The following is a 7503-nucleotide window of genomic DNA, read 5'->3' as shown; positions in this document are numbered from 1 at the left end:
GTTGCATCGCCTGTTGCATAAAAACATGCCTTTTCACTGGTCCGCATCATGCGATGCGGCTTTCCAGGAATTGAAGACTATGCTGAAACAGGCCCCGTGCCTGGCTACTTATCGACCTGGCCAGCATCTCGTTCTTGCCATGGACGCCTCTCAATACGGGGTTGGTGCAGTCCTTGCGCACTGTTTTTCTGACACTATCGAACAACCCATTGCTTATGCCTCCAAAACGCTCATGGGTGCCCAACGAAAGTATTCTCAAATTGAAAAAGAAGCTTTGGCCATTATTAGCTTTGGCCATTATTTTCTCTATGGATCCAAATTTCATCTTGTTACGGATCACAAACCACTTGCTTCCTTGTTCCATCCATCAATGTCGCTTCCTGACAAGGTTGCACACCGCCTCCAGCGTTGGGCTCTTTACTTGTCTCGTTTCAATTATGAGATTCATTTCCGGCCGACGGCTCAACATGTGAATGCTGATGCACTGTTTCGCCTTCTCATGGGTCCTGATCTGGCATTCAATAGGGACGAACTTTTGTGTTTCCACCTGGATGTTGCCGAGCAGCGGGTTGTGGACAGGTTCCCCATCACAGGGGACCGGCTGGCAGCTACTACGGGTTCTGTCCCAACCCTCTCCCGGGTTTTACACTGTATTCAGAAGGGTTGACCAGATCGTCCGTCCGCAAAGACTTCTGATCCATTGCGGAACTACAACGCTTTGCGTTACCGCCTCATGGCTAGGGATGGTGTTATCCTCCTTTCCACCGAAAATGCTTCGCCGCGTGTTGTGGTAACCGCGTCTTTGCGTGCTTCGGTCTTGCGCCTCCTTCACCAAGGGCACTGGGGTGTCTCTCATACAAAGTCTCTGGCGCCCCGTCATGTCTACTGGCCCAGCATTGGCTCTGAAATAGCACACATGGTTGCTGCCTGCGGCCCTTGTGCATCACAGGCCGCTGCCCCGAAGTCATCTTTGTCACCTTGGCCTTCGCCTGAGAAGCCCTGGAAGCGTATTCATGCTGACTTCGCGGGACCTTTTTTAGGTACTTATTGGCTACTCGTAACTGACGCCTACTCTAACATTCCTTTTATTGTTCCCGACTTTGTGGATTTTTGTGCTCGTCACGGTGTCATGCATGTCACGGCCCCTCCATTCCATCCCCAATAATACCGTGAGGCCGAATGACTGGTCCGCACATTTAAGGCTCAGATGAGGAAACTCCTGACTTCTTCTGCTGCTGATGATGCTTCGGCTCTACCTGACGCTCGGGATACTGGAATCTCTCATTAATTACAATGCAGTCCTCTCACCATCATATCGGTGCCAGCACAAGAATGGACGCCACCAGGAGACGTACCCATGCAGGAACAGGATGACCATCATCTCTACTCGCCTCCTTCTCCTACGGACGCGGACACATCGCCCATGTCTCCTGTTATATCAACCGGACTTGCTGCAACGGGCAGATTGGTGCACTGGGCCCCAGCAGATTCGACCCCTACGTCACCTGTCATCTCGACCCGTTACCATCGGGGACACTTCTGTCCGTACGGGAAGCCTCCTCCTTGAGACTTTATGGCCAGTCAAACAACACCTATGGACATTATCGATCTACAGGCCACCTCCGTCAAGACCAGTGCAAAAAATTGAAAGGGGGGGAAAGTGTTGTGACTCGCCGATCTTTCAAAGTGCTGCCACGCAGTTACGCGCGTCCTCTATATGCGGCACTGCCTGCCAGCCATGCAGCAGCTGCGCCACCTAAGCAGTCAGGCAGCCAGCGGCCGCTAGACTTGGACTCAGTACAGATCTGAATGTTACTGTGGTCACATGTCTTGCTTTGTCAACTCACTCTGTGACTTACATGTGTTGTGTCGTTTATGAAATATATGTGTTCAACTTGACGTTATAACAAAACCATCACACACAGATTTACAGTGGCTAGTAGCAAAAACAGAATGCTCAGCATCAATAGAAAATTCATTTTTGTGCTCACACAAATTTTTAAAGCTTTTTCTATTCTTATATTGAACAGCACATCCATGCACTTTCTTCACTTGTGGGTAATCCTCTGCCAGCCACCTAACATTTTTTTCTGGACAGCATTTACAAATCCTACATCATTTTCTGTATCATCACTTAAAAAGCAGTGGTTCACTATTACCAATTTACTTTCTTCATTTACCACATAAACATGCATGGGATGGGTTGTACAGCTGCTTCTTGTCCAGTGGCAACTCTGAATTTCATTCTGAATTACAAAACTGTAGTTTTCAGCAAAGTCCATTAGCAGAATTATTTTTTATGGGGTTAGTTTTGCTTTCAATGTTTTCAATGATTTTGACCGACACTTAAATATAAATGAGAGTGGTTTAAGTGCCTGTAATTTTGTTACCAACAAGTCTATGTATTCACCAACAGTTGCAGACTGCTTTACCAATTCTGCCTGATGATTTGTGTTTATCCACTGGCTGAACTCAATTTCATCATCAATATCTTTGTAAGCTAATTTCTGTTTTAATAATTCTGACAGTTTGTCATCATTGGGACAATTATCACAGTGATTAAGCATGCAGTTGTAGTTTTCAGAGTCACATACAAGAAATTTTGTAAGTTCTTTGTATGTTTATTCAACATGTTCCGCATCCAAAAGCAGTTTTACATTTTGATGGATACAACACGGATTCTTCCATTTAAAACAAGCGTACAGTTCTTGTAAGTTGCAAGGATAAGTCTTTTTTGCATATACACATTCTTCCGAATGCTGACTTTGTCTTTTGCTCCTGGTAACATTCGAGTACATTCATCATTTTGGTAGAAATCAGTGACAACCTTTACCACTTCATCAGCAATAACTTTCCCCTTTTTGGTTTAAGAATTGATTAAATACCCATTTCTGTTTTCAATTTCCATGCTTGTCGAACCATGTACTCAGAATCAGAATCATTTTTTCTAGCTTCTTTTTACCATATGAAGCCTAGCTGTGATTTGGAATGGAGTGAAGTTTTAAGGCAGAGCACTCCAAATCATGTAACATTTTATTTGCATCCTCAATACATTGACTTTTTAGTAATGAATCGTGAAATGTCACCTCTGGGTCATTTGCATCACCAACACTGAATTCTGTCATTATGTTTTCTTTTGACATACAGGGTGGATCTACAGTTAAAATTCGAATTTTCTCAGGTATTCTTACACTACCACTTTTTCTTGCATTAACAATATCATGGAATCAAAATTGTTTGCTTTCTTAACAATTTCATCATCAAATTTTTCTTCTCTACTGTCAAAATCTTCAAGACTGCAATCTCATGCCCAGCACACTTGTCTTTCCAAAACATGCTTCACTTTTTCTAGCTTCTTTTGCCATATGAAAGCCTTGCTGTGATTTGGAATGGAGTTAAGTTTTAAGGGAGAGCATCCCAAATCATGTAAAGTTTTATTTGCATCCTCAACACTTCGACTTTTTAGTACAGATTTGTGAAATGTCACCTCTGGATCGTCTACATCACTTTCATTTCTATCACTGATGACAGTTCTCTGTTCACAAATCTTATGAAATGTTGTGTACAGTTTTTGGCCAAGTTCTACATCGATTCTTTTAGCACTTAATGTTTTAGACAAAGACAAGCAAACTGACCTCAAAGATTTTTTAACTGTTGTCTGCGTTTTTTTTAAAGGATCACAACCAGTTTTTTGATGACTTTCGAAAAGTTTTAAGTAATAGTATCTGTGATGTCCACATATAGTAGCACTTTATTGAATCAGGAGCAGAATTTTTAGTGTCCCATAACATAGAGTTAAATCACAAGATTTAATGTTCAAGGGACTCGTCAATACTGCAATTACAATTTATGTGTATTACAGAAACAGTAATTAGGCTATTAATTTATTATTTACAGAGGCTGTGTGTAGCCTAACAACAGTATTACTGCAAAAAGAGAGAATAATTATTACAGTCATTTATTAGGCATAAAACTTTTAAGCTTAATTAACAAAACATTTCAGCCACTTGCTTTCTTGCTCAGATTGTCATATTCTCATTAAGAAATTATTCTAAGGAATAATAACATATCTGTGACAACAATTGTTGTAGTTTTTGCTTTAGTTGACCCGTCTCCATGCTGAGGACTTTTCTTTTTTAGTGTGTTGTAAATTTTCATGCCCATGTATTCTGGGGTTTGCGCAAACAGCTTTAATATGTGAGTGGGAACCATAAAATTCTACTTGTTCCTAGTACTGTATTGATGTTTAAAGTTATTATCTATGAACAACTTGGGGTTATTGTATACAAAAATAATCAGTTAATAAATATACAAACATGGAGTACTCAATATTTTTAACTTTCTTAAAAATGGGCAATAGGATACTTTTGACAGTTCAAGAGCAAAATCACAGCAGTATGTTGAAAATGTAACACTATAAAATTCAATCATTTGCAGCTAACACCAACTTCTCTTTCTCAGATTAAGAAAATTATACATTATCTCAAAAATAAAAGCTCATCTGGCTTTGATGGTTTTTCCAACAGAATACTAAAACTTTTTCCCATGTAACAAGGCCAGTCTTATCTGAAATATGTAATGCATCACTAACTAACTCAAGGCATTTTTCCAGAGATACTGTTAAATGCCTCTTTGAGAAACATGATAAAAGAGATGTCAATAATTACTGAATTGTTTCACTGCTGACATCATTCTCCAAAATTTTTGAGAAGGTGATGTATTCTACAACAGTATATCACCTTAGCAACAAACGCATTCATAGTATATCACAGTTTGGGTTCCAGAAGGTTTGTTCTACTAAGAATGCCATTTACATGTTCACTCACCAATTTTACAAGCATTAAATTATAAAATAGCACCAGTTGGTATTTTCTGTGACCACTCCAAGGCATCTGACTGTGTGAATCACAGTATTCTCCTAGATAAATTAACTTTCTATGGTAATGTTGGTATAGCCAACGAAAGGATAACATTGTATCTAACCAAAAGGACACACAAAGTTGTATTTAGTAATTCAAGCAACATAGTCCAAGAACATAATTTTGACTGGGGAGAGGTCATGTATGTGGTTCCCCAGGATTCAATCTTAGGTCCACTACTGTCCCTCATATGCATAAACAATCTTCCATCTAGTATACAATAAGCAGAATTAGTTCTTTTTGCAGGTGACACTCGCATTGTAATCAATTCAAGCATTCATGCAGGCACAGAAAAATTGGTAAAGTTCTTAAAAGTATCATTGACTGATTTTCTGCAAATGGTCTAACCCACAATTTTAAAAAGACCCATATTTAATTTTGCACAGCTAGAGGTACTACACAAATGGTAAGTGTAACAAATGGTGAGGGAGTAATAAATAGGGCGGCAACTTCAAAATTCTTAGGGATCCATATCAATGACAAATAAATTGTTAAAAAAAATACATTTTGGAACTCCTAAAACAATTTAGTTCAGCACATTTGCAATTCAGTAACATCATATGGATTCATATTCTGAGGTAACTTATCTTTAACAAAGAAAGTCTTCATTGCGCAAAAATGTTATGTTAGAATAACATGTGGTGCTCACCTACAATCATCTTGTAAATGTCTGTTTAAGGAGTTGGACTTTCTGATTACTGCTTCACAGTGTATTTATTTCCTTACGAAGATTGTTTCAAATAATCCACTACCATTCAAGAGGAAGAATGAGGTACAAAATTACAACACCAGAAGGAAATATGACATTCATTACTCAACTTTAAGGTTGTCTTTACCACAAAGGGCACAATGCTACAACAAAAGTCTTTGATCATCTACCCAGTGATATAACACGTCTGACAGACAGCAAAGGAAAATTTGATAGAAACTGGGAAATTTTATCCTAATGGGATACTGAACATTTATAGTGAAGGGCAGTACAAATGGTAACAGGTTTGTTTGATCCATGGGAGTGTGTTATAGTGATGCTGAAGAAACTGAACTGGCAGACTCTTGAAGATAGACACAAACTATCCTGATAAAGTCTAGTAAAAACGTTTCAAATGATGACTCTAGGAATATACTACAAGCACCTATGTGTTGCTCACATAGAGATTGTGAAGTCAAGATCAAAATAATTACAGCACGCCCAGAGGCACTCAAGTAATCATTCTTCCTGTATTCCATGCATGAATGGGACAGGAAGAAACCCTGAAGTAATGGTTAATGCAATATGGCGCTTTAAACAATTTTAACCCTCATACGTGAAGATGGTCTAAGTCTGAAACAGCCAGATGTTTGGGTTTAAAATAAAAGCAGCTGGCGGTTCAAATATATATTTTATACAAAATTCTAATAACTGGTCCAATGGGACATACCTTTGCTCATGCACTTCATGGTGGTTTGCAGAGTATGGATGTAGATGTAGTACATCAAATGGTAATGTAATGTCATAATTTTCTCTGCTATTATTTCCCTCCTTCATATGATGTATATTCTTTTGGGTTTATTGAATTGTTTTTAATTGACATAGTATTCCTTTTCCACAAAATCTTTTACAGTGTTTAATTTACTTGCTTAGTTCTATACTGATATGACTGTAACTTTCATTATGCTGTACATTCTTTAGGGTAACTGTACTTAAGTGGTTCACACATCACTTGAAATAAAATAGGTAAAGTATTAACACCGGTATTGGACAAGTCAGCATAAAGCGTTGCGAGAAATAATATGTACATAAGCTAAAAGTATATCACTGTGTACCAACAACATACTAACAAATAGTCCAACAGTTTTAACTGTACAATTCATAATTTTTTCCCTTAGGCATCACTGATGAACACGTACGCGTAACTACACAAAATTTGTAACACATTGTATTTTTCACAATGCAGTGCTAAATATGCCATTCATAAATTTCATACACAACTGTCTCACAAACATTTAATTTCCTAGTGCCTGTTTATTAACATGTATTTTACAAAGTTCGATTTTTATCTTGTTTTATAATGTTCTGTTTCTGTTTAAAGTTGTCGACTTGGAATTTACTTACCATAGTAGAATTGTTTATTCGAAGGCTTTCATGCCATATTGCATTTACCTGGATGAATGCATGAAATAAAACCCTCTTGGCGTTATTCCGCGTTGATTAAAACGCTGTTCCGCGCGTTAACCTGAAGGAAGGTTGCGGTAAAAGCCCTTTTTTTTACGACCACCCTTTAAATACAAATGTCACGTACCAGCAACAATGATCAAGGTGAATATTCCAGCTCGATGTAATGACGCCAAAGTTAACTAGTTAATGATTGTTGGTATGATTGTCTCCATCACGCTCGGTCAAAATTGAACTTGATCACTTTCTCATTCAATTTCGTGGATGCAAAATATAATAACATAAACGCATATCTCTTTTTGTTGTATCACAGCGCCTGAAAACATTATCTTAGTCAGTGCTGAGGTTTGTTTTTAATCATCGGCCTTCCGCTCAGCTTTACGCGACCCACCATTTCTACCTAAGTCATACATATATTTTAATCTTCTTACA

The sequence above is a fragment of the Schistocerca piceifrons genome, chromosome 4 (genome assembly GCF_021461385.2).
Source record: "Schistocerca piceifrons isolate TAMUIC-IGC-003096 chromosome 4, iqSchPice1.1, whole genome shotgun sequence".
NCBI classification, from domain to species: Eukaryota; Metazoa; Arthropoda; class Insecta; order Orthoptera; family Acrididae; genus Schistocerca; species Schistocerca piceifrons.
This window is presented reverse-complemented; position numbering follows the sequence as displayed.